At 38.2% G+C, this 27,505-nt stretch overlaps 1 long non-coding RNA gene across 2 annotated transcripts in view; it reads left to right on the top strand.

The window, feature by feature from the left end:
• LOC129348866 (uncharacterized) overlaps positions 1–26,181 on the top strand; it is a 32,264-nt gene extending 6,083 nt beyond the window's left edge. The window contains exons 3-4 of one of the 2 annotated variants that reach the window (XR_008601596.1): positions 22,468–22,578; positions 25,819–26,181. This is a non-coding gene — a long non-coding RNA (uncharacterized LOC129348866). Of the gene's footprint in view, positions 1–7,307; positions 7,467–8,390; positions 8,897–22,467; positions 22,579–25,818 lie in introns of those variants that run through there. The other variant, XR_008601595.1, reaches the window with a different exon arrangement.
• The last annotated feature ends 1,324 nt before the right edge of the window (positions 26,182–27,505 follow it).

Below are 27,505 nucleotides of genomic sequence, written 5' to 3'. Positions count from 1 at the left end.
AAAATAACCTCCATAGTAATGCCCTCCTTTTTCGTTAGTTTGCAGCAAACCTCTGGTGCTTAAAGGCTTTCGATTTCCTCTTCAAACATCAGCACTAACAATTGTAATTCTAGAGCCTCTGTTCTGTCCTGTGTGTACATCAAATCCCATTCAAATGCAGATACTGTACCGTATTTAAGCTCTCCTGACCTGCAGCAAGTGAATGTTCATTCATTTAATGTATGCTCTCCTTTTTGCACTCTTTCTATTCATGTTTCTCTTTATTCTCAGGACTGTTTGTTTGCTCTGCTTCACTGAATTCATTCATTGTGGTTGAAGGACGCAGATATGAGAATGAAAGGCAAAGCGAACGAATGAGAATATAGCAGGAGGGAAAGCAGAGGGAGCATATTCATGCTGGGAGAGACAGATTAAGCTTTCCCATTGGCTAACAGGAGGGAATGAATGAAAGTCTGCTGATTTGAACGAAGGCCAGATGTCAGCAGGCATCAGTGCATGAAGCACCACTGGGATGACAGGAGGGAGAGAGCTGGAGGGAGGAGGTAGAAGAATGAGTCACTCTCTTTGTTCCATCTACCTATATATCATTACGTCTACATATTAAAACTGTCATTGTGACCATATTAATGGTGTAAACATTTAGCTTTGTGCACTGCTGAGCCTAATTACAGCCTATCGTGTTTGATACTCAATGCTGCAGAATAGTTTTGGTCCATACCAAAAATGTATCAAGGTCCAATAATCATCAATACAGAGGTAAGCTATTTTAGATTATTCTGTGAGATTTCATTTGTACTAAAATTGGGATGAAATGTGTAGAAAACAGTTTGTTACTCTTGAATATTATTTACACTTGCTTTTGTCCTTTGCACATTTGTACTGTTGTTTGACTTTGCCGTTCATCTTTAACTTTGTGCATCCATTTGCTTCTGGCAAATGGAAACAACAACAGACACCAGTCTGCATCAAGCAGTCAGTCAGGACATCAGACAGAGTCAAATGCCAGTTTGTACAGTAAGACATGCCATAAAATCCTGTGTGCAGCGAACAGCAACACAAACCTCACAGAAAATTCAACTGAAGAAATGTGTTAAAGCAGTCAGTGAGAAGATGTGGAAAGAAAGATGAAAAAATACCTAAATGTTGTATGCAATTTTGGCAAAAACACAGCCAGAACCTATTTTGCTTCATCTTCGCGGTTATATTTGTCCTTTAAGCAGCAGCATTGCAGTAATGATACCAAGTTGAAATAAAAAGCTAAAGAACTCAAGACAGTGTACAACAAAAATGTCATGTCAGACATTTAAACCTTTAAAAACATTTTATTTGAATATTAATAATCTTGGAAATATACTTATTTTTCTCTGGTTAGATTAACTATAAAATCTGAGACATGCTGTTATTTCCTCCAGTATTAATTACTGTAATGTTCTTGTCTGCTCTGCTCTGCTCTCAATCAAACTAATTCAAATTCAGCAGCCAGAACATGGATGTGAGCCAGTAAAAATAAGTACAGTATGTGTGTCTATGTTCATTGGCTCATTGTGTATTCACATATTGATTATAAAGCTGCGTCTAACGACCAAAGCATTACAGCGCTTCATCGCACAATGCTCCACTGATTTACTAGCAGCTCCGTTGACAGGTTGAGCGTTCATTGTTATTTTTGAAAGAGGCGGCTCGGGGTAGAGCCTTTTCTACCGTAGCTTCCTGACGATGTCATGGTATCAGACAGTGTCTCATTATTGGAAACTTAGTTGAGACTCAACACCAATTTATTTTTGGCAGCCAAAAGGTTATCCGAGCTCTTGCCCTACCAGCAATATTTTCTCCTTCTATTTCAGCTACTTTCTGCTGCTGCTGGCTGTCACGAGTCTTGTATTCACACATGCAAGAGATGAGAGTTTATTCATGTGTGAGGGGGAAACCCACATACTACGATGGTATCCAGCTGTTTTAATTCCTCTTAATTAATTGTTTAACCTCTGTAATGTTACGACTAACAATATAAAACATGAGACAGCTACACACACCAAGATATACATCACAATGACAAACAGCAAATTGTCACATTTCATAAGCTGGAACCTACAAATGTTTGGCTTTTTTATTTTTTTCTAAAACTGACTTTAAAAATTTACAGATTTTTACATGATCAGATAACTAATCGTGGGGAGCTTTTCACTACCTTAAATTATAGAAATGAATTGACCAAATATTCATCCGTGTACACAAATAAAAAAAGAAATTCTTTGTTGATTAGTTCAGTGGCTTGGCTATACATAAGTAGAAGAGCCTTGAGGAACCTCTGGGGGTTTTGGAAGCTTTTTGGGGTTCCTCAGCATTGAAACTGAGGAACCCAATAGACAGGTTCTTTAGAGAACTGTTTTGTGGGGTTTGGAATTCCACTTTGAACAATATTTCATTAATATTCTGGCAGAATACTTTCCAAACCCCAGAAATATTAGACTATATTTAGCCTGTATTATCATCTCCTATATTGTGTAAGTAAAGCCCTAATTTAATACAAAAATAAGGTTAAAAAATAAAATGAAAAACGAGAAGTGTAAATACAGGTTGCAAAGTGTTAGTTAGGTCTACATACACTTTTACAAAAAAATCCTCCAAAGAGCCCCTTTAGAGCTATTAGAGGTTCCGCCAGCAGTCTCTTCCTAAATTGAGCTGGTTTCTTCAGGAACCCCATAAGCAAGTTTCCTGAATATCCCCAGAGTTCCTTCATTGCCTTCTAATTCTAAGAGAGGAGGTATAAGTGTAGTAAAATTACATGATTGATAAATACTGCATGTGAAGTTATATATAATAGTATATACTGTTTACTGTGCCATATGTGAAAAAAACACATTGGCTCTACTATAATGAAAATAATTGCATTTTTTAACCTAATTGATCAGTTGCTGAGTCTAAAAAAAATATCAGAAATTAAAAAGAAACATCAATCAGATTTTAGACTTCTTGTTTTGTTTTTTTCCTATTGATGAAAAATGATGACAGCGATAGGTACAATGCTGAGTCTAATATAACAAGATCAAGAAACTGGGGGGAAAAAGATATTTAATTAAAAAGGCCTTTTAATTCCTACAATGTAAATGAAAAAATATGTCCTTTATCCCAGTTTTCCCCAGCGACACACTAAGTCTGTTCTGATCTGATGTCATCAACATCACAACAAATTTTGTCAGAATTTTCCAAAACTGTTGGAAAGACCAGGTTTTGGGTTAAAGTCAGGTGATCTTTGTTGTCATAGTTACAATAGCACTACTAAAATGTGGTTACTGAACAATTGTTTTTTGTTTTTTTGTTTTTTTGTTTTTTTTTTTTAAAGATTTTTTTTTTTTTTGGTCTTTTTTAGCCTTTATAATAGTAGAGAGTGGAGAGAGAGACAGGAAATGTCAGGAGTAAAGGAAGGACATGCAGAAAATGGTTGCGACGCCTATGTTTATGGGTCTCCCACTCAACCAGTTGAACTATGGGGGTGCCGAACAATTGCTTTTAAAGGAGCCTGTTGAGTGCTGGTTGGAAGCAGGAAACAGGCAGCCATTTCCTGCTTTCAAGTCTGAATTTATATTATAATAATGCCACCTCTTTTTTGCTTTTAATAACCGTGGCCACCAGCATGGTCATGTGAGGAAAAACAGATGTTTGTGGGCGGAAATGAGGAATAAGTGGAAGCCATTAAACTCTCTGCTGATCTGTATTCTTGAGTGGACACATCACCCTTTGTTTGCACTTTAGGGCAAAACACAATACACAAACAGGTGAACACATCAACACTGGTTGTGGTTCAGTGATGTTCAAAATGATAGTTAAAACTGCAACACTGTTCAGTTTTAACTGAACAGATTTTGTTTTATGGCTCTTCAGGTTATTTTCTCCTGACTAGATCCTTGCTTGCGTTGTATCTACTCTCAGATGTACATCATCTTGGATAAAAGCGACTGCTAAATGAAATTGAAGAATTGTAGTAGATAAGATAGATAAGATAAGATAAAGTTCTTTATTTCTCCCCACTCCAGGGGAAATTTACATTGTTACAGCAGCTTTATTTACAATATATACAAGGGTGAAAAAAATTTTTAACAGAAAAAATAAAAATAAAAAATAAAGTTTAAAAGTGCAGAGATGTGCAGTGCAAGAATGTCAGTGCAAATTTTATGGTTTGGGGTGGTAATGATATAGTCCAGTTTATGTTAACATCAGCCAGTGATGCTGATGTTGTAAAGTCTTATAGCAGATGGGATGAAGGACCTGCGATAGCGCTCTTTCTTGCAGGGTGGATGTCTCAGTCTGCTGCTGAAGGAGCTGCTTAAAGACCCCACAGTGTCATGCAGTGGGTGAGAGGGATTGTCCATGATGGATGTGAGCTTTGACAACATCCTCCTCTCACCCACCTCCTCTATGGAGTCCAGGGAACAGTCCAGGACAGAACCGGCCCTCCTGACCAGTCTGTTTAGTCTCTTTCTGTCCCTTTCAGTGCTCCCTGCTCCCAAGCAGACCACTGCATAGAAAATAGCAGACGCTACCACAGAGTCGTAGAATGTCCTAAGCAGAGTCCTGCACACTCCAAAGGACCTCAGTCTCCTCAGCAGGTGGAGACGACTTTGGCCCTTCTTGTACAGGACCTCTGTATTGTGTGTCCAGTCCAGTTTATTATTGAGGTGAACACCCAGGTATTTGTATGTGTCCAGTAGTCTAGTACAAAGCTAACATGTACTTTACACGGGGTAAATAGCTCAGCAGCTTAAATTGCCAGACTGTGAGTGTTACTTTAGTTTTAACCATCGTTTCTAAGTTTTTATTTTCACAGAGAAGTGATGTAGAGTTGAGCTGTCGAATATTTGTTGACCAAGACTGGTTTGTGCATCTCTTGAACACCTTTGCTAGGAGCGGCCTCCTTATGACAGACAGCACAGATTAATGTAAAGTAATGCACCAGTTGAATAACAAACCCTGAAAACTAAGGCAGACAAACTGTATTAATCACATTCTGATGACTCACTTGTATCACTGCCACATTCGTTCTTATTCACGCCGTGCACACATTTACTGCACACATATATATGTGTTTTCACAGCACACCTACGCACACACACATACACTCGGACACACTGCAGCACAGCACTGGGTATTTTTGCACACAGTGTTGTTGGGTAGCCTGTTATACAATATGTGTCTCAGGGACAGTCAGCCTCACTCTGACCTGCTTTCTGTCTCCGTGGGAAGAAACTGGCCTCGCAAAGAGGCACGACTCGCTATTGTCCTTCCAGTGAGAGAATAGGGATGGAAAGTTTCCATCTCTGCTACTGGGCATGTCTCCTGAATTGTACTGACCAGATATGAATACAACACAAGGCTCTGAGAATGTGGTGCATTTGGTAGGAAAATGTACGTTTTGAAGAACCAGAGAAAATGAGATTTTGAATTAAATTATTATGGCAAGCTGTGCTGAGACCTTGAACCCCACTGCAGTGCCAGTATTTCACAGGAGCACAATCACAGTTATTATTACTGTCATTCATGTTCCCTTGTATACTGTATAACTGTCACTACTTAACTCATTAGCTTAACACAGTGCTTTTTCCTGGCACTAGTTTCTCAGGTTATCTATGCTGCATCTTCAAACCTAAGTAATTTTAAGATTTTAACCTCACTTTTCCAGGATATACTATAGCAAAAATATGTAAGAAGCATATGGCAATAAAGATTATCAGCCTTATCTGAAATAGAGGCCTCATTTCCATAAAATACAACATGAAGAAAACCCGTACTGAATAGTGAATACCATGTAATGAGTGAGGTGACTTTAACTACACACTTAGCAAAACAGGATGTGTAGGCTCTGTCTGGTTCTGCTCAGCAGGTAACAATGATTGATTGATCGCATTATATGCTCACTTTGCAGTAATTAATCACAACAGAACAACACAACCAGAGCTGCCTGTAGTGATTTAGTCCAAATTACATATCGAGCATATCAGAAACTCTGTATCTTTTTGGTGTGTGCAGATATTGAGGTGTTTGTTTCCCAGCTTTATCGCTGAATAATAAATTTGAGACTTCTTTTCGTTGCCAAAAAGTTTAAGCAGTCTCAGCAAACGGCCAGTGTTACAGGAAAGCTTCAAGCTAGATATTGTTGCTCCAGTACAATGTGTCCATCTACACCAGGAGCACTGTTCCCTCTAAGCTGCGCGTGTGCGCAATTGCGCACTGCTGACGGTCTCCGCGCACAGAAAATCTGCGCTGCGCACAAAAAAAAAATCCAACCTAAACTGTCAATAAAATAAACACGTAACAATTCATTCTGTGCTATTTTTCAATGTGAGTCAGTGAGTGACCGGTGACTGGCTGCTGCAGCCAATGATGCGATTCACATACGTATTTACCATAAACTGTATATAATGGTATTTACGCAGCTAATCAACGTCAGGCGTCCTTATGTGCAGCCACCTTTGTTGTCATAGATATGAATGAGTAGATAGGACACGCCCCTTTGAGCTGCGTGCTACAGCGAGGCTAAGCTAGTGGGGGAAAAGTTTCAGTGCATTCCGTTGATGTAGACGGCGTGAAAACGGAAACAACAAGTATGCCGGCTCACTGTGCTGCATGCAATTACACACTGCGTCGTACGATTGAGACAAGGAAACTTGGAATGACTTTTCATAGGTAAGAATAGTTTTTGGCTCTTTTTTCATTATGAAATCTTGTTGAGAGCTTCCAGTCTATGAGAGCTAACTAGTTAGCCACTAGCAAAACGCTAAGGCGAGCTAGCAGCTTGACAACCAAATACCAGACGATTAATAGTAGCTGTAGTATAGTTGTACAAGCAGTAGTAGTAATACTAAAAGTACAAGCAGCAGTAGTAGTATAAACAGCTGTTAGAGTCGTAGAAGTAGTATCAGCATTTGTAATAGTATTACAAGTTGTAGTAGCAGTGCCAGTATCAGCAGCAGTAATGTACTACTACTACTACTAGTAGTAGTCGCATTGCTATTACTACCACCAATACTACCAATAGTAGTTATAAAGTCTAACTCATATATATCCAGATTACCATCTATGTTGTTCCTCCAAACCCATTTTATGATTGGGATTACAGGCAATTCTTTAGCACTGCTCTCAAATAATTGGAATGTTACTAAACAAGGTTATACTTATCAAGTTAAAAAGCTCTGGTCTCCAGTATATTGGCGAATTCGGTTCTTTGTACTTAATTTATTAGCATGATTTCTTTTTAATATGTTGTGTACAAACTGAATTACTTCTCTGTCTACTTTTCTTACTCCATGTAGGTTTCCCAGAGACTATGGGTTGAGGAGGAATTGGAAGTTTGTCGGCTTAGACCTGGTGTCATTCCATCAGTGTCAAACTTCCCGGCTCATCTTGGAAGAGTACGTGCCAGAAAGACCACGACCAAGCAGCCTTGAGATCTTAGGCAGCGTCTCCCTCAGGTGGGTGTCGACAGTGTTCACAGTCAGGTCTGTGGTAATCCTGTCAAAAAACAAAACAGAAAAAAATCTAGATTATAAATCAACATGTAACCAAAGCACTCTGTGTATAACACCATAGTATAGGATGTAGTTCAGAAAATGTCAAAGTATATTATGCTTTACTCAAGAATAACATAGTATGGCCTGTAGTTCATAGTATAGCATGTTGGCAAGAAAAAAAACCAAAACATAGATTATTATGTGGTTCAAAAAGTGCAACATGATAGGATGTTGCCTAAAATTGTCATGTATGATATGTGGTTCAAAAAATGTCATAGTGCAGTATATTGTCAAAATAGTATGTAATTCAAGAAAACATCAGAGTATAATATGTCATCTAAAAAATGCCATAGAATAATAATTTCATTGCACAAGTAGAAGTATAGTAACTTTTAAAACTGTTCGAATTCTTATATGTTGCTAAAAAAACAAAAAAAAAATCACAGTAATATGTCAATTAAAAAAGCCTATAGTATAGAGTGTCGCCCAACAAACATCATAGTATAGCATGTCGCTCTAAACACGTCACAGTATAGCCTTTAGTCCACAGCTGTCAGTAGGTGAGGAGCAACACAAAAACAGTCCAAACGCTGGTTTCCAGAGGGTTAGACGAGTATTTATTTGGAAGAGGAAGTTTACAACAACACAACATGTGAGGGGTTTAAAAACAAATGGGTGTCAGTAAAATAAAAATAAATAAACAGAACTAAAAGTGAACTTCATGTTGACATTGATGAGCATTCCAACCAGGAACAAAGTAAAAGATAATCAATAGGAAAAAAAACTCTTCCTGTTCACCTCTTAAAACCCAAAAACACACTGCAGTAGCACCCTAAACTAAAACCACCAATGGGTTCTCTGTTTTCCTTTCTGAACAATTCAAAGGTCCCTCTCTCTATCTCCCCATACATCCACCAACCACTGGAACACATCTCCAAAGTTCTGCCGGGCCAGCTCAGCTTCCCCTCAGAAGAAGTGCCGCCACCTGCCAGATGAAGGAGCCTTTTGAGAGGCAGCTGGCATCGTGATTGGACTGTACTTTGGTCTGTTCCAATCCAGCTTCAGCTCCAGAGACGGCAGGCGGGACGAGTCAACGGAGGCCTGGTGGACGAAGGCATGCAGCTGAGTACAATCCAGAAAACAACAGAGGAGGAGTGCAGCAGCCCAGGGCCAGAATAAACAGAGAAGCACATTATGTCTCTTAGAAAACATCATAGTATAGCCTTTGGTATGAAAAAAACGTCATCATATACATCGTACATTGTACAAATAACAAGTCAAAGGAAAGAGACATACATTGTAGAATTGTAGTAATTGTGGGCTGACTGATTTACTGATTATCAGTATTTTATTTTTTACTGATTTACAGTAATAAATACATTTAAAAATGGCGCTACTTTGGTTCTGAACCTTTATCTACCTGTGGTCGCTCTGTCTTCTGGAGTGATTTGATTGGTTATACGTAACGAATAAAACTCCTTTAACTTAACATCTGTAAACAAAACAAAAACGTATCAACAAAGTTTTCTGTTAGAGTTTGTGTTCTAAGTTTAACTCCAAGATTTTAAATACTTTCATTTACTGCAAATGAATATCTACTCCAAATGTCTCATTAATAATCATTATCAGCCTTAAAAACCCACAAAACACCCCTCTATACTCGACCACACTTAGTACAGTCCGGTTCCCCCTTCTGTAAATCTGCTTGGAATCTTCCACTTCCTGTTTGTCAAAGTGGCCTTCTACCTGGACAGGTCTTGTTGGAGCTCATGCAACAAACATTTTGGGTAACTGCACTTTAATATGGATGGATGACACTGAATTAGAGTCTGTTTTAATGAGACTGAGTTCAGATGTGTAGCTCTGTCATTAAATAGTAAATTATTTCTCAGAATTCACAGAGAAAAGTCTGAAATGTTTGCTAGGTTAGCGTCCCACATGTTCTTTGGCTCAGCTAAAGCTAACTCTCTCCAACTTCTGGACCTCTTGAGTTGCTTGTTGTTAAAATATCTTGCTAGAGGTGCTGAAGCTCAGAAAGTCTGAGATGTTTGTTCAAAATAAGCTCATTCTCAAGTCTTATCTGAACTGTCCTCTTTTGTTTGAACTTACCCTAAACTTAGGCGTTAATGAAAGAGCACATCCAGACTCAGTCTCATTTATGTAGAGATTAATCTTCAGTGTGATTCATTGATGTTAAAGTGCAGTTTTTCAAATGTTTGTTGCACATGCTCCCGACCAAACCAGTCCAGGTGGAAGACGATGTGAAGAGAAAGCTCCAGAGGATGAATATCACACATTTACGTTGTAAATAAATGTCCTTTAATTAGACATTGTCATGCAAAAGTTGGATTTCCCTTTAATGATGTTCAAATCTTTGTTGAGTGTTTTCTTGATGTTGGTTTCTAAATGTTTTCTGACACTCGGCCCCAAAGATTAAAACCTTCTACGGCTCACAAGCTGCAACAATTCACACATTATCAACTATCTTTCTGACTCTAAGCTAAACTGAGATAAAAAGTGAAAAACTGCCTGATTCCTGCATCATGAATGTAAATCTTTTTGGTTTTTATGACAGTAAACTGAATATATTTGGGTTTGACATTTTATAAACCTAAACAAGAAATGAATTACTGGAGAAAACAATCAACAGATTAATGGACAAAGAAAATGTGTTTTCCAACATATATGGCTGAATTACTCCAACACTACAGGATACATATATTTTTAAAACATGACAAAGTAAAAGAGTCTTATTTTCTGTCTGTTGTTTATTTTCTTGACTAATCCAATATATTATATTTGGTTTTTAAGAGACTAATCGACAACTAAAATAACTTTCTCCACTAAAACTAATAAACATGAGGTCAAATAGAAGGAAGAGTTTTAAATACTGCAGTCCCACGACGACAAGAATAAAGTTTGTCAAGAAAAACTAAATCTGCTAGTGGATTCCATTAAAGTCCTAATAAATGATAATAAAGTGTGATACTAAAGGTTTGTGGTGCTAAAAATTTCAAAGTAAAGATATCAAGTTGAACATCTGGATGGAGGTTGATAAAAGTTGACCTCCCTTCATTTCTCTGGAGCGACTCCATGGATTTTATGGATGGTGGTTAAAGACCTGCTCTTCTAGTGGTCTTCCTTCTAGTCGCTGTAAAAAGTCAAACCATCCTGGCCGACTTCAACACCTCTTCATGACAACTTGTTCTGCCTCGGACCTGGTGGAAACTCCAGAAACTCGGGAAAACCTGTGGAGACTCGAAGAACTCGTGGAGACTCGAAGAACTCGTCGGGCGGGGGAAGGTGTGGTGGGTGGTGGGGGGAGGTGGGGGAGTAGAGGGGGGAGGCCGCCACCCACCTCCCTGCCCACTCTCCGCCCAGACTCCACCCAGACTCCGCCCTGGCTCCACCCATGTGGTCACTCCAGGAACTACGATGCCAAAGGGACGACGAAATTAATTCTTTGTATCTGATCTGTAGCTCAGTGAGTTAAGGATTTGCCTATGGAGCTGCAGGTCGCTGGTTCAAGACCAGACACTTCTTAAATTTTCTCAAAATACTGACAAAGACAAAGAATGAAAAAGGCCGGTGGCGGGTCTTGAACCTGCGACCTTCCAGTCACTAGTCTGTCTCCTTTTCCCCTGAGCTACTCGCTCAGATACAAATTCTTCTTTTTTTTGCGCATTTATCATCTATTTTTTGTCGTTTTCGAGGTTTTTTTTTAACTCGAGTCTCGACTCGACCGTTTTTCTCAGGGGGTTGGGCTTCAGCCTTTGTGCTGGAGGGTGGAACCCTCAGTTCCAAGACTTTCAAAGCCTCCACACCTCCCGAGTCCTCAGGACCTGAGCCTTCAGACAGTCTGAGGGCTGAAATTTTCTAAGTCCCACAGTAGATCTCTGTTAGATTGAACTTTCAGACAGTCCAAGGACTGATATCTTCTAAGTTCCTGAGTAGTTCTCTGTTAGTTTGAACCTTCAGACAGTCTGAGGACTGAAAACCTAAAAGTTTCTCAGTACTTCTCTGTTAGTTTGAACTTTATGGTTAACAGAAGCCTTGAAACTTGTGACCATGAGTCTTGATTTCACATTTAGACCATCCATCTGAGTTCTTCTCAGACCTTCACCTGTGGGTTTTTTAGAAATCCTCAACAAACTTTGATTCTCTTCACTGAACAGTAAAGTTTGTGGAGATCAGAAGGTAACATTAGTTTGATAAATGCCTTCAACTACTAGTAGACTTTATCTGGAAAGCAGTTTTCTGAAATTAGTTCTTAGTAAATCTATCCACAATCAAACCAAGAACATAGAAAGAGGAAATGTTTGAAGAAACAACTTGATGTTTTCGTTTCAGACTAGAAAACGCTTTCAGACCTTAATCTGTTTTTGCTCTTTTTGATCGTTTATTGTCTCTTCTGTTTATTTGATCTTCTAAAGTCTAACTGGTGTCTTTTCAAATGTTTTGTCTTTAGTTTGATTCTTCTTAAACGTTTACTTTTGCTCTTTTCTCACCTTTTATTCTTTTCTAATGTCTGATTTGATTTCTAAATGTTTTGTCTTTTTAATGTTTAATTGTTTTTTCAAATGTTTTATCGACTTGTTTGAGTTTTTTTCCTTTACCAGTATTTAATGTTTCAAATAAATCTTTAAGGTTTTTCTTTTTAAATGTTTTACCACCTTTTAATGTTTAATTTTCTTTTTAAATGCTTCATTGTATTTTCTCTTTAATTCCTATTTGAAGTTTTATTGTCTTTAAGATGTAATTTTCTAATTAAACATTTAATTTTTTAAATTAAATGTTTTGTCTTTTTAAAGGTGTAATAATCTAATTAAATGTTTTGCATTTTTTAAAATGTTTAATATTCTTGTTGAATTGTATTTTTTAAATGTTTAATTATGGAAAATATTTTATCTGTAATTTTTAATATTTGTATTTTAAAAATTTTGTTTAATTTCATAATGACATGTATCTTGTTGAATTATCTAATTCGATATTTTGTCTGAGTTAAACATTAAATACAATTAAATTATATTGAACAGAAGAAATATCGAATTAGATAATTCAACAAGATACATGTCATTATGAAATTAAACAAAATTTTTTAAATACAAATATTAAAAATTACAGATAAAATATTTTCCATAATTAAACATTTAAAAAATACAATATATATATATTTTTAAAAATGCAAAACATTTAATTAGATTATTACACCTTTAAAAAGACAAAATATTTAATTTAAAAAATTAAATGTTTAATTAGAAAATTACATCTTAAATTTCTTAAATCTTTTTAATAATAAAACTTTTTAAAAGTTTTATTGTATTATTTTTTTTCCTTTGATTTAATTGCTTTTTGTTATGTAGTTTATTTCTTTAACCTTCTTTTTCTGTCAAGATTTTAACCCCAACCTTAAAAATGAAATAAACCCTTAAATCACAATGAAAATACTTCTGTTGTCACAATCATGAGTTAGTCAATTATTCAGTTTATCAATTCAACTTTATTTGTTTAGCATCTTTTACACAGATGACAAAACTAAACAAGCAAAGAGAAAAAACTATGCTAAAACTATGATTAAAACTCAAAAACATTTCAAAAAAAAGATTTAACATGGTAATAAAATATGTTGTGTCCAGGGGATGGAGGGAGTTTATTGAAGGCTTCTTGGGCTCACATGGGAAATCATTTAAAATATAAACTTGATATTCAGTCTAAGGAAACTGCAGAGCGACAGAAGAACCAACAATATCTCCTGTTTTCTCCTTTAATGAGTCGATTCTTCTTGTGCTTTCAGACAAATGTTTCTGCTGCTCTAAAGTCTGGTCTCCAGAACTTCCTAAAAACTCTCAAAGTCTCTTCTGCTGCAGGTTGCTTTGTAGAACTGTTCCAGAAAACCTCACTAAACCACATGGAGGGGCCTCAAGATAGTCATCCAAATGAAACCATACAAAAACCAAACTAGTACAACCCAAACGCTAAAGTGTCCTGCAGCCTACCAGAGAACCTCTGAGAACCGAGAATCAGGACAGGAACTCTTACCTTCTGGACAACCAACGTGTGTGTGTCTGACCAAAAACCTCTAAAGACTCACTACAGCCAAGATAAAGACACAACTCAGCTGCACCAAATCCACTAATCACTGCAGACATTAGCACCATGTGCTAACTGTGGCTAAAGAACCACCTTTACCAAGACAACTATCCAGTACAGAGCCCTAAAACACACCAAGAAACACATTAAAGACAATTTTACTGCTGGAAGCTGCAAGCCAACGCCTAAAGAACAGACTAAAGCAACGGAGCCAAACCCTGTTCAGTGGTGAAGAGAAACAGAGTAAATGTTTGTCTGCAGCTAAATAAAGCAGGAAGACACTGAGCTGCTCAGGTGTTCCTGATAACACCAAGCTGCTCAGGTGTTCCTGATAACACCAAGCAGCCACCTGGACAGCCAATAGGAACACAGCTTCCTGGAAGTCCAGAGGGCGGGGTTAGTGAAGGAAATTTAGTTTAAAGTTGAAGCAGAAAGTTAACAGAGAAAGTTGAAAACCATCTTCTGATACCTGAAATCTCTGAGTTTTCACACAAAGAACACCTGAACATGTCAAACTGGTTCCATAGTAGAACCATCATTGTAAAAACGTCATAGTATGGTGTGTTGCTCAAAAAACATTAGGACCCGGCTGTCAGGGGACAAACATGTAAGAAACATGAGAACAGAGAGAACCCAACCAGTAGGTCACAGTTTATCATCATCTAATCATCTCCTGAAGTCCATATGGTGAGAGACATCAGTATCTGGTTGTTCATTTACCAGAGGATGCTTATAATCATGCTGATGTGGTCTGTACTCTACAGTATTTTAGTGACTCAATAAATGCCTAAGTTGTTTTTTTAATGCTTTTCAGTTTTTAATAAACATTTAAGAGCCTATATGTAATCAATAAATGGCCTTCGCCTATCTTAGGAAAAATTCACTCAGAACTCTGATATGTTAACAGTACTAAATAAATCAATAAATACATGCATACACACAAAAATAAGTTAATACGTTAACTGTGTTAAGATTTAGATTTTTAAAAAAGTTGTTTATGTTTTTGCAGAATCCAGTATTGCTCACTGGTTGGTCATTACATTTTATTAGTTTGATTTCACTGTTTAAAATGATGCCACCTCTTTTCAGACAGAACCTGTGACAATAAAACTATACAAAATTTTTAGTTCCATGTTAATAAAACACTTAACACTTTAAGTATGGCTAAATGTTTTTTTTCAAAATTAAATATATCACTCCTGAGGTGGTAGTGGCCCCAAGTTCAGTAAAGTTGGAAAGATATTCACAGATTCAGACTTCCAGCATCAATAACTCATTAGATATAGGTTGTCAAAACATAAACGATGCCTCTTTCCCATTGTTGCAAGGCAGACAATGTGCTACAAGCCCAGTTTTATCAAAAGTAGCTGTCTTTCAAGCTACAGGAATAACATTGGTGTCTATGGAGTGAACAGGGTCCGTCTGCAATTTGCAAAACCACTGCAACAGTAAAGACAGACAAATATTCAATAACTTGACTCTTATACATTGTAGTGTCACTAAAATCACTGCAGCCTTCAACTGGCTCCTGTTGACAAAGTGTTTTAACAGAAATGTAAATGCTGTAATTTGATTCTTTTAATGAACCATGTAACTTGAATGGATGTGATGCTGGTGTGACCACAGTGCACACGTCTGATGTTGCTCACAGTGGTCCAAGGGACGCTCAGGGAGTTTGTGTGTTTGCTCAGACTCATGAAAAATTAGAGGGAACATTGACCAGGAGTGCCAAAGAAATGGCCCGCGGGCCAAACCCAGCCTCCCAGAGGGTCCAGTCCGGCCTGCTGGACAACTTTGCAAAATGCAAAAATTACAGAGAAGACATAAAGTGCAATTTTTCAATAAAAGTAACTGCTATTTTAAATTTGTCCACTGCACTGCCACAATTTTTATGTATTTTTATGTATAAATTTAGTGCATTTACAAGGCAGTGGGACAACTTAACCTTCTTCCTTAATAGTTCCCACTTTGTTTGGTGTGGTGCTCAGGATTACTGCACAGATGTGTAAATGAATGTAAACTTAAAATAATTTCTAGATCTGGACAAGATCTTTTGATCATAAAGTAAAATACTGTATTGTTCAGTTCAAGATACCTGTGACTAAATGTTTTGGGACTTTTGTAGACACATTGTGATCTATAAGTTGTAATGTGTAAATGATAAACTGAGGCATAATACTGTTGAAATTTAAATAATTTTTATTAAGAAATTTCAGGTTGTTCATGATGTTTTATAAAAAGATAGTTCATTAAATATGAACATTTTAAGAATATACTTTTTTGCACTTAAACAAATGAAAATATTCGGATTTGTCGTTTCTTTATAGGTTATTATGCTTTGATTTTACTGGTCCGGCCCACTTGGGATGAAATTGGGCTGCATGTGGCCCCTGAACTAAGACGAGTTTGACACCCCTGATCTACACAGTACATGTGGCAGAAGCAGCTAAATGTGACTTTGAAGTTGCCCCATGAATCTTATTCATCCGACCCACACTGTCAGATTTCTATCAGTTTTCAAAGCTGAAATCCAACATGCATAGCCACCAGTTTCAGATTGATGATGAAATCATACATGATGTTGAGCATAGGCTTAAGATGTGACCTTCTTCAATGAAGGGAGAGCAAAACTTGAACATCGGTGGACCAAGTTCATTTAAGCTAAAAGAAATGAAGAATAATGCAAGAACAATATTTCTCCTGTGACATTTTCTGGTGAGGCTGACAACTATTTGAAGTATCCTTAAGTTTGTGGGATGGTTGTCAAAATTAAACATTTAGACGACATCCTGCAAAAAACAGCACTGTGGCTACTTCTTTGAACATCAGAGATAGATTTATATTCATAAAAGAGGCTGTTATAATGCAACAGTGATGCAAAGTGAAGAGAAAGTTTTGACTGATTTCAGATTTTTAATGAAAAGCCTGTGTTACACCTGGGGGTGAGTAGGTTGGAAATTATTATGCAATATGGGAAATGACCACAGTTTTCCAGCTTCATCAATTCTAAAAGGGACTAAAAGTCAGGATACCCATACCCTGAAAAACTTAACTTCCTTTAGAACACAACTGCAATTTGTTTTTTAATAAATGTATACCATTTCAGATCTGTTTTACAAACACTGGTTTACCCTGAATCAGTGTAAACCAAGGCAAGATTAGTGTCATCCTTAAGTGGCAAATCCTGACAGCGAACAGTCAAAACAACTTCTAAGACATTTTCTGAGCCCTACAATTAAATATATTGTCTGTTGGTTGTCTTACTAGTTGATTTGTACCCCGTGTCACACACCAGCCCACCTCAAACTATAATGTTGCTTCAGGCATGAAGTCTGCCTGTGGAAAAACGGTACTCTGACATTGGTGTGGGGCAGTGTCTGCAGCAGGGTGAAAGTAGCAACCACTCCAAGAACTCACACAAAAAATCTTTTAGCCCACAAATTTAGTTAACAAGTCATGCTTACTTTGGAAAGTTTTTCCTTACAGAACACATTTCTTCTCGGACTAAAACACATCATCCGACTGCTCCTCTTTCAAATGATTCTCCAACAGTAGGTTCATCAATGATTCCAAGTTTTAAATCATTAATTGTGTAGAGGGTATGTTTTCTCCGTTTGTGCGTATGAAAAGTTCCATAATGATTTGTTTTAAATGAACAACCAGCAAATGAATGTGAAAACATGCATTCAATGAACAACAGCTTTGTTTTACTTTTCCAGTGTTCTCTACTGCATCAATGTTTGACGATTACGATAAAACTCTAATTTATTTATTTATTTTTATCCAGTCACTAGTTATGTCATCACAATGACAAAAGTGCAGCATTAAATATCTGAACTGGAGCGACTCTGCTTAGGCAGCGACATGCTAAAACTGCCTTATGTACTTAAATGCCACATAATCACTCAGGAAGCAGCTTGTGCCTCATAACTGGTATAATCACAGCACGTAGCTGAACTAAATGTACAATCTGAATGTATAATTATTGTTTAATGTCCTGCCTGATTGTGTGACCTCTTCTATTTGCTGCTCCAGCTCTGTCAATCATTCACTGCACCTGTTAGGCAGCAGATGCCTCTGTCAACTCTGCCGGAGGTTTTGATATGAGAATTAATTTCAAACATGGCCTCCTGACACTTGACAGTAGTTAAGCAAATACACGCATTCATAACATAGCAATGTGTGAGTCATATTTTCAGGCTGTAAATAATGTGTGAATGCAAACATTGGATGGGAGAGGTTGTTCGCTCACATACAGAGGCACAGGATGACGCTGAAGCAAAAATAAACATATTGAATGAGCCATCGTTGGTGGAGGAACTGTGTCAGATAAAGCGAAGGGAATCACTTTAACACCACTTCACACCCAGAGACACTCCTCCAACCCTTCAGGCTAATAAAGCTGCTAAACCCTCAGTGACTGGCTGCACCCTGCACACACACAGCCTCTTTTCATTCTTCATTATTATCTCTGTGGCAGCTTCACACTTTACATATGGCCTTTTGAGATTTGATACAGTGTATTACCAATAAATGATGATTTTTTTTAAAATGCAATGGAACAGGGTCACTTTGTGTATAAAAAATGTAACCCTACATGTTTTTGTGCTGACATTAAGATCTGCTGTTCTTAGTTAAGAGGCAAGAAGACAGAAAATAGATTTGCATTTAAAATTTGACTCAACTGGAATTATTTAATCACTTTTTACCCGTGCTAGTAGAGTAGCTGTAGCTGATAGACATTCATGTTTTCTTGTAAACGAATCCTGTCGGTCATGTTTTTCAAGAAAAGATGTGGTTCATGTCTGGTCTGAACTGCCATATTTATATTCGAGGCAAAGCTTCATGAATTAATCCAGAGCAGTTTAGATTAGGAAAAGCAGCATAACCACTAAGTGCAAAGATGACTTGCACTCTCCAATCTGTAATAACGGATATTTTATTCAGAACGCATCTCCTGAGTGGCTAGATAACTGAAAATAAATGAACTGACTGTTTTTGCTCTAAGATAAGCCTCAGTTTAGTGGTAAAGTCAGTTTAAAAAATGAATCTCTGTCAATGACTCTGTTGTCGTATGCTGTCCACTTCTCTCTGAACACTGTGTCTGTTTTTCTGGGTTAAAAAAGCTAATGATGAAAGCAGTGTTACGATGATCCTGCCTTGGTGTATTCGACCTTCAGCATTCTTTGTTGAAGCTCTGTGAAGACATACAGCAGGGTTTTTTATTTATTTATATATATATATATATATATATATATATATATATATATATATATATATATATATATATATATATATATATATATATATATATATATAAAAAAAACCCTGCTATATATGTATATATGTATATATGTGTGTGTGTGTGTGTGTGTGTGTGTGTGTGTGTGTGTGTGTAAAAACACAGCATCTCTAACAAGGACAGGCTCCTCAGAGAGTTGAGTCATGTCTATTGATGGGCTTGTTTGGCTCTGGGTTTGCTCTGATTATTACCCTGCCTCTTTTCTTTGGGGCTGGACAAAACCACTCAGCAGTTTCATTCTGTGCTCTGCTGTATTTGTGGTTTTCAAACCATTTCTCCCAGGACCTACATACTGAACCATTTTTCTAATTAATTTGTCCAAACCGCTTTGTCGACTAGTCAGAATTACCTTGGCTTTTAGGCTGCATACAAATGCTACTCTATCCAGGTTGTCTCATAACAAGTAAATTAGGCTTTTCCCAAAAACATTGCCTCTGTAAGGAAAAAACACTGGTGTTTACCACAGAGAAAAATAATATTCTGGCTTAAATACGAATACATGTTTAATTTGTGTCAACAGGCATGTTGTTTTTGTCATTTGTGGACATGTAGCCAGCCACAGATCTGGAAATTGGATTTAGAATCAGAATCTCTGCTTAGCCTTGTGCTTCCATTTCATCAAAACGTGTGAAACACATCAAGAAGAAACCTTTTGATGAACTTAAAACTTGAATATTTAACGCATTATCTTCAAGTTGCTGTAATCCGCATGTTTACAATAATAACAGATCAAATGAGAACTTGTGTGCAAAAAGTGTTTTTTTTAAATTGGTGCAAGAAAAATAAAACAGTAGTGACAGGTTCAAAAAGGACAGGCATAATACAGAATATGCAAATGAAACAAAAAACACATGACAAACACATTAAAACAAACAAGAATGAAATAGTCATTATGAACATATAATGATTATCTTCATAGCATTGGGGCAGTGGTGCCATCTGTACTCAGGGGAAGTTGTAATTGTGTTTTTCTTGCATGTATGTATATTAGTCTATGGTACACAGGCAGGCAAGTGGTGTTTCTGTTCAGATATATTCACACATGGAGAGGGGATGTTAAGATTTTTTTTTAAGCTTTTTGCCTGAACCTTCAGAGAACTTCCACCTGACTCTGCAAGCATCTATTCAGCTCTGTGTTTCACCTGCGATTAATGTTTTGATTCACCCTAACCTTATCAGAGTCATGTCCATGTTGGTTTCTAGCTCCACTAAAACTGTGTGTTTTGAATCCAGCACCAAGCTACAGACAAATTGCTGGTTAACACAAGTGAGCATTTAGCAGCTAAAGAGCCAGGTATTTTCCTCAAGTGCTGTTGTAAACCAGATAAGAGGAGCAAATATTGGGCTAACATTCATCAGATGACTGGAAACTGGGAAAAAAAGCTCAGAAATATTACCAACTTCAAATGTGAATAGGTGAGTGGCAGGCGATTTGAGGAGCACTTGAGATTAAATTAATATAAATGCAGCCATTTAACATTTTTAAAGAATGGCACGCCTCAAACCTATTTCTTTTAAAGTGTTTATCAAATGATTTAACACCTCCATTTCCATCAACTCCTCGGTTACTGCCACATTGCTACCACTTGTTATTACTATTACAAACTTTGCAAATGACAGAAATGTGTATCAGATCATCCGTGTGCTTCTAGTCTGTTGCACAAACAAAGTGGCAAAGTGCTCATCACAAACACTGGGTGCTTTTAAAAGGTTTTACTCTTTGTTCCACATGGTGTCAATAATGACTATACACTGACATTTTAAATATATCAGTTATAAAACACAGTCGTAACTTCAAACACTGCAGCACTCTTTCCTGGCTGATTCATTCTTAATCAGCCCAGTCTCACAAAAAAGTGTAACAGTTACGTCAATCCACAGCACTAAATACATTGATGACTAAAAAGGCTATTAAAATTTGTGACGTGCTCACACTTTTAGGAACAACTTTTGATGTGAGACTTGTAACGTAGAAGACCATTGCAGTTTGAGTTAAGCATTTCCATGGATGTATTTTCACTCAAACTATGATCTTTTCCTAAATGTAATCAACGAGTTTTAGAGCTTTAGTAAAATATTTTTGTGGCATAAACAAACCAACAAAAGAAAATGTAACAGTGACTGGTACAACAAAACTGGCTTACATGAGGACCACCGCCCTTGGAGAGGAAGACCAAGAGTCTCCTCTGCTGCTGAGGATAAGTTCATCCAAGTCGCCAGCCTCAGAAATTGCAAGTTAACAGCATCTCAGATTATAGCCCAGATAAATGCCAGACAGAGTTCTAGTAGGAGACAATCTCTACATCAACTGTTCAAAGGAGACTGAACCAATCAGGCCTTTATGGTCAAATAGCTGCTAAGAAACCACTTATAAGGAAAAGCAACAAACAGAAGAGATTTATTTGGGCCAAGAAACACAAGGAATGGACATTAGACCAGCAGAAATCTGTGCTTTGGTCTGATGAGTCCAAATTTGAGATCGTTGGTTCCACACAGAAAGGGTGAATGGATGGATCTCTACATGCATGGTTCCAACTGTGAAGCATGATGGAGGAGGTGTGATGGTGTGGAGGTGCTTTGCTGTTGGGGAGGACAATGACCCCAAACACACCTCCAGGCTGTGTAAAACTATTTAACCAAGAAGGAGAGTGATGGAGTGCTGCGTCAGATGACCTGGCCTCTACAGTCACCTGACCTAAACCCAATCCAGATGGTTTGAGATGAGATGGACCACAGACTGAAGGCAAAAGGACCAACAAATGCTCAGCATCTCTGGGAACTCCTTCAAGACTGTTGGAAAACCATTTCAGGTTCTATCTCCTGAAGCTCATGGAGAGAATGGTAAGAGTGTGCAAAGCAATAAGGGTGGTTATTCTGAAGAATCTAAAATAGAAAACATGGTTTGACTTATTTCACACTTTTTCATTTACTACATAATTCCATATGTGTTTATTCAGTTTTGATGTCTTCAGTGAGAATCAACAATGTAAATAATCATGAAAATAAAGAAAAACCCTGAAACGAGAGGGTGTGTCCAAACTTTTGACTGTATTTTATTCCAAACCCTGATCTGACTAAAACAAACAAAGCGATTTTGATGCCTTGTGGTGTAAACAAAGCAAATGGGGACTGAAAATGACCGAACACAGCAAATGAACAACAGTGAGTAAAAATGAAAGTAAACAGTAGGTCAAAACAGAGGTACCACACAGGACTCAAACCCCAGTTTCCCAAGTGAAAGGACAGTTAATGCGTCCTCTATTTCTTTAGCCTTTTATGTCAATATTGTTGCGCTTTTTGTGTGTAAAGTGAAAGAAACTCACAATTCATAAAATGTGACAAAACAGGCCAAAACACACGAGTTTCTCACAATTTTATGTGAAACTTAAGTTTTGCAACTAATGTTGCTCTTGCACATTTTGCTGCGGGACTGTGTTGTCTAAATCCCTTCAGCGTTTCTCCTGACTTTTCCCTCTGTTCTATTTCATAGCAGGAATGAATCTGCTGTCAGTGTGTGTGTGTGTGTGTGTGTGTGTGTGTGTGTGTGTGTGTGTGTGTGTGTAATTACAGTGGCAGCTCTTCAGCGATTGGCCTGCACATGCCGATGCACACACACTCGATACAGAAGGAGAGCGGTGCTTACAGCTGGAACCCCTCTGCTGTCTGTGTGATGGGGAAAAAGTAGGTCTCTCATCTTGTTAATCACACATATGCGGTTCACTGCGAGTTGAAGGTGTTGATTAAACACGTTGGTAGTGAAGAAAAAGAGAGCTACAGCCCTGCCTGGGGATTTTAATGGTGAAGAGGTTTTCGGATCAGCTCAGAAATCTTCTCTGCTGATGAGACACATCGTTTGTAGCGGTTTTTTTTCTCTTGTGAACATTAACACCCTCACATTTGGGGTATTTACAAACCATCCTTCCACTATAATAAGATTTCTGACTTGAATTACCTAAAAAACAACTGCCATTTCTTCTAGGATAAATGCATTTCCTGTAATGTCTATAATATACCCACAATCATGGAAACTCAAGTAGAAGAGCAGCAGGTAGTGTAGGTAGGTAGGTGAAGACACTATTATCATCTTTTCCTTCGTGCGTCATCATTCTGAGGACACAAATCTGCCACCTTCTCACTTCATTTCATTGTTTTCAAGGGTTCCTGCACCTTTACATTGAACAGGATGATTTCTCTTATTAACGACACTGAGTCTTTGTAATTGGGGAGATCTGGGAACACTGCAACTCAGTTTTTGCAAGGAATTTTGTACACACAGATGCTCAGTCAGGTTAGAAATAGCCGACAACTGACTGGCCAGATAATCAAAGTCGCTTTATTCAGAGGTAAAGCCCAAAGTGAGTTCGCCTGAAATGCTGTTGCTCACCCTCAGCAACTTCCTCTAGACTGTATGAGAGATATGCAGAGGGCCCCAGACCAGATATACCATATTTGCTTTAATGTGGGTGGGAGCAGGCAGTCTGCAGCATCAGTGCGGGATGAAATTAAATATATACAGCATAAATATGGAAATCTGTTATTATCAGGTTTAGCCGTGCATGTTACCTCCAGCAAACTAGACTCTATATGCACTAAAGTTCCACTTTAATTTATGCATATCTCTCTCTCTCTCACTTTCTCTTTCTCCTAACACTATCCGGTTACATAAATGTCATTTTTGAACAATAATAACCAGAATAAAATGCAAACAGTAACACTATCACAGCTTCTCGGAAATCGGACATTCCAGCATCTGGTTTGTATCTGCTGCTAGGGGAAACAACACAAACTATTACAGAAACAGGGACTCGATCCTTCACATTTTTATCCAATTTTAGGTCCCACGGCAGCAAGTATAATCCATAAGGGCTGCATGTGTGTTATTTTCTTAGAGGGTGAGGCAGACAGATTTCCAACAGAAAAGATGGGGTGATGCAGAGGAGAGTGCTGTGATGCATCTGCAGTCATTCTGGTATGACCAGAAATCCTGCAGGAGTGGGTGAAACATGGGGAAAAAAAGAAACACTAGTGGTCCCAGCTGAATTTTTTTTCACTTGATTCAAAAAATCTTTATTCTAGCGATAGAGAATCTGCATCAGAGTGAACGAGCACGAGTCTCCCCTCGAAAAACGTTTCTCACCTGCAGAATGTAGGTGGGGAAGTTAAGAAAACCCTGCCAATGTGAGATGTGATCATTTTCCTCTGCACTGCCTCGTGTGATCCTGAGCAGCAGCCATGTGACAGCACATCTAAGCAAGCAGGCAGCAGAGAGCAACTGCATAGACAACAATGCAGGGGAATGTGCACGCAGAATTACACATGCATTTATGCATGCGCTAATGTATCTCTCCAGGCATGAGAGCGAACATGCATTATTAGCCACACACTCACATGGTTTCCTTCTGCGTACAAACAATGTCATATGCAGCATGCACCAGGATAAAACAACATATTGAGAGTACATGTGCATGCAGACAAGCCTGCTCATTCTCTCTGTCTATCCGCTCCTCTCTTTCACAGACTAAAGGCCAGTGATGTGTGAAAGCGAGATGTGCAGCATGTGACTCCATTAATGAATGAATAGCTCTTCGCATGGTGAGTGTGCGTGCTCACATGTGTGTGTGTGTGTGTGTGTGTGTGTAAGTCTTGACTACAGTAGAATTAATACTCCCTTTGATCCTCTCTTGCAGATTACTCAGTTCTATATGGCTGTGCATGTGTGTGTGTTGTGCGTGTGTGTGTGTGTTGTGTGTGTTGTGTGTGTGTGTGTGTGTGTGTGTTGTGCGTGTGTGTGTGTGTTGTGTGTGTGTGTGTGTGTGTGTGTATGTGTGTGTATGTGTGTGAGTGGGTGTTAGCCAATCTCTCTCATTCAGCAGCGAGCTACTGTTAGACTGAATGTTGATCATTCAACTAAAAACGAGTCTTGGCGGAGGGGACGGACAGGTGAGGAGAATGATAGGGAATAAGGCAAAAGAACAAAACAAAACAGAGCTGACAGGGAGGAAGTGAGGCAGCGTGAGACAGATTTAGAAGAAAAACATATATGACAAAGGCAGAGAAATGAGGAGTTCGGAGAGAGATGAGAAAAGGTTGACACAGGATTAAGAAAACAAGGAGGGTACAGGAAGAAAGAGGCCACTGCAGAGGATAATTAGAATCTCGGATCTACATTTCCTCTCCATTGATTAACTATGAATGGAGCTCAGCGGTGCCGTTCAACAAGGCAAATGCAGGGCAGTCACCGTGTGTGTGTGTGTGTGTGTGTGTGTGTGTGTGTGTGTGTGTGTGTGTGTGAGTTTCTGTCTGGCTTCCATCGTGCACCCAAAAACACAAATGTGGTCGAGCAGAATCGCTGGCTGCGTCTAAACATCCTGAATGAAACACAGTGATCTGTGAAAAGTCACATGACCGGTTCTGCTCTGACGAACACACACTAGCAGTCTGTACTGCAGCAGCGACTGCGCTCATATTCAGAAAGAGAAGAGGCAGAGAGAAAAGAAGAAAGGCCTTTTACAAATTTTAAATTTTCGGAATGCGAACGAGAGCTTGGACTGCTGCCGGTCGCTGTCTCCAGGCAGTAATGGGCAAAAAATGGAGGTGGAAACGAAATATGAAAAGCCCTGAGTTGCTGTTTCTGAATGACTCGAAGCAACATATGTTAGTAGTATCTGTCTGATTTCTAATTGTTATATTATACTATATATATATATATAATGTTGTATATCAGTCTGTCTTTTTGTTTTGTTTGTCCTACAACTTTGAGCAGACTGTCATGAATGTAACTGCCATATTTTCCTCAACGCCTTGTGGTTGTTGTATTTCTCAAAAGTTGCTCAAACTCAGTCAAAAGGTCCCATATTGTGGCCTTTTCAGCAAATTATTGAAAGTCTCAAATTCTCACAGAATGTGTCCTTCAATTCTCAGCTCAAGATACCACAAAGATGTTTTCAAATGTACCAGGACTGAGCTGCTGCTGTCTCCGCCCCCTTTCAGGAAGAAGACTCTGCTTGCAGCTTGACTGTGCAAAGCAAAGCAGATGACTTTTTGTGGTTAAACACTGTGCTTTTAAAATTTCTGTAAGCATGATCATTTTGTGTCATCATCACCTTCATTTTTTGCATCGATAATAAAATGCATTTCAATACAGCACATCGTGGGATTGTTAACAGAAAGTAATGTGCATTTTCTGGACAAACTGCAAATGTTTTTGTTTGGCATCTAGTAATTGTAGTGCGGCACATAGGAAATAGGGAGCAACCAATTTATTCCCTATGAAGTTCATGAATAACTCCTTGATCAAAGACGCCACATACACCCATATGAGCATCGTCATATTGACTCTGGTCCTAAACTGGCTCTCAGTTGTTATGACTGAAGTGAAACTCAAACAGATGTTAAGTCTTGTTTTACCCTGGAGCTGAAGAAAACATTTAAATAATATATCTATTTCATGAATAGCAAAGTCTGTAAGGCAACATGAGGCTGTAAAATAAATGAGACTATATTCTTTTCTGGTCCATACTCCTGAGATGAAGCTTTGAAAAGCAGAGGATCGTTTGTGAGCGTTTATTTGGAGGTTAAACCGTGAGGGAGGCGGCAGCAGCAAGGAGGTACATGTTTCTCCTGAGGCCATGGTCCATCTGGGAGAAAACAGAGCCAGCGTGATGAATTTGTCTTTTTTTTTTTTTTTTCCCAAATTCTTCTTTTTTCTGTCTTTATTTCTGTAAACCCGTGGTTATCCCTGCGGTCACAAGATGGCAGCGCACTAGTTATCCCTGCTGCATTTCTTCCTCCTCCTTGTTAGTGAGTGTTCTCTGAGTTCACATTTAGGCCAATTACAACATGCTCAAAGTGTTTAATTAATAACTAGCAAATCAAATTACATTTGTGCATTAAAACTACATGCTCCTAACATACTGTACAAATTTTATTTTTATATACATATATATATATATATATATATATATATATATAAAAAAATTTTTTTTTTTTTTTAAATAATTTTTTTTTTTGGGGTTCATGACATTTTTGGATAATTAAGCATGACTCAGGAACATCACTGCTATTCCTGAGAAACAAACCTAACAAGAGGGTTAAAGTTACTTCTAAAATGCGGTGTTGCTTCTTTCACTTGAGTAAAATATCTGTGTATCTTCCAGCACTGACTGTATCCAAGGAAGGCGTGGCCCAAACATGTTTTCTTTTGCAGGTGCATGAATTTTGTCGAACAATACTGCTGTATTTCAAATTGATAGGGAGTGTAATGCTTTTTGAAAGTGAAACACAATCTGTTGTTTTTGTCAGAGCTGTTTTGTAGAGCTGGCCTCTGTGCATCAGATCCCATGAGAGGCCAGTCCATAACTCTGACTGTGTGCCAAGGCCTCCACAAACTATCGATTCTCTGGTGCACTTTAGCTGTAACCCAACTCTCGGCCCCCATCAATCATCGCAGCCTCCTCTACATCCTGCTGCACCATCCAAAACGGCCTTCTAGGGTACCGGGTCTAACTGGAAATTATCGATCCTGGCACGCACCATCTGATTTTGATGTGTTTTATGACTCTGTGGATGGGAGCTTTATTGTTTTAGTGGCCGCATCTGGTTTCTGATG

The sequence above is a fragment of the Amphiprion ocellaris genome, chromosome 5 (genome assembly GCF_022539595.1).
Source record: "Amphiprion ocellaris isolate individual 3 ecotype Okinawa chromosome 5, ASM2253959v1, whole genome shotgun sequence".
Lineage (NCBI taxonomy): Eukaryota > Metazoa > Chordata > Actinopteri > Pomacentridae > Amphiprion > Amphiprion ocellaris.
This window is presented reverse-complemented; position numbering and strand designations above follow the sequence as displayed.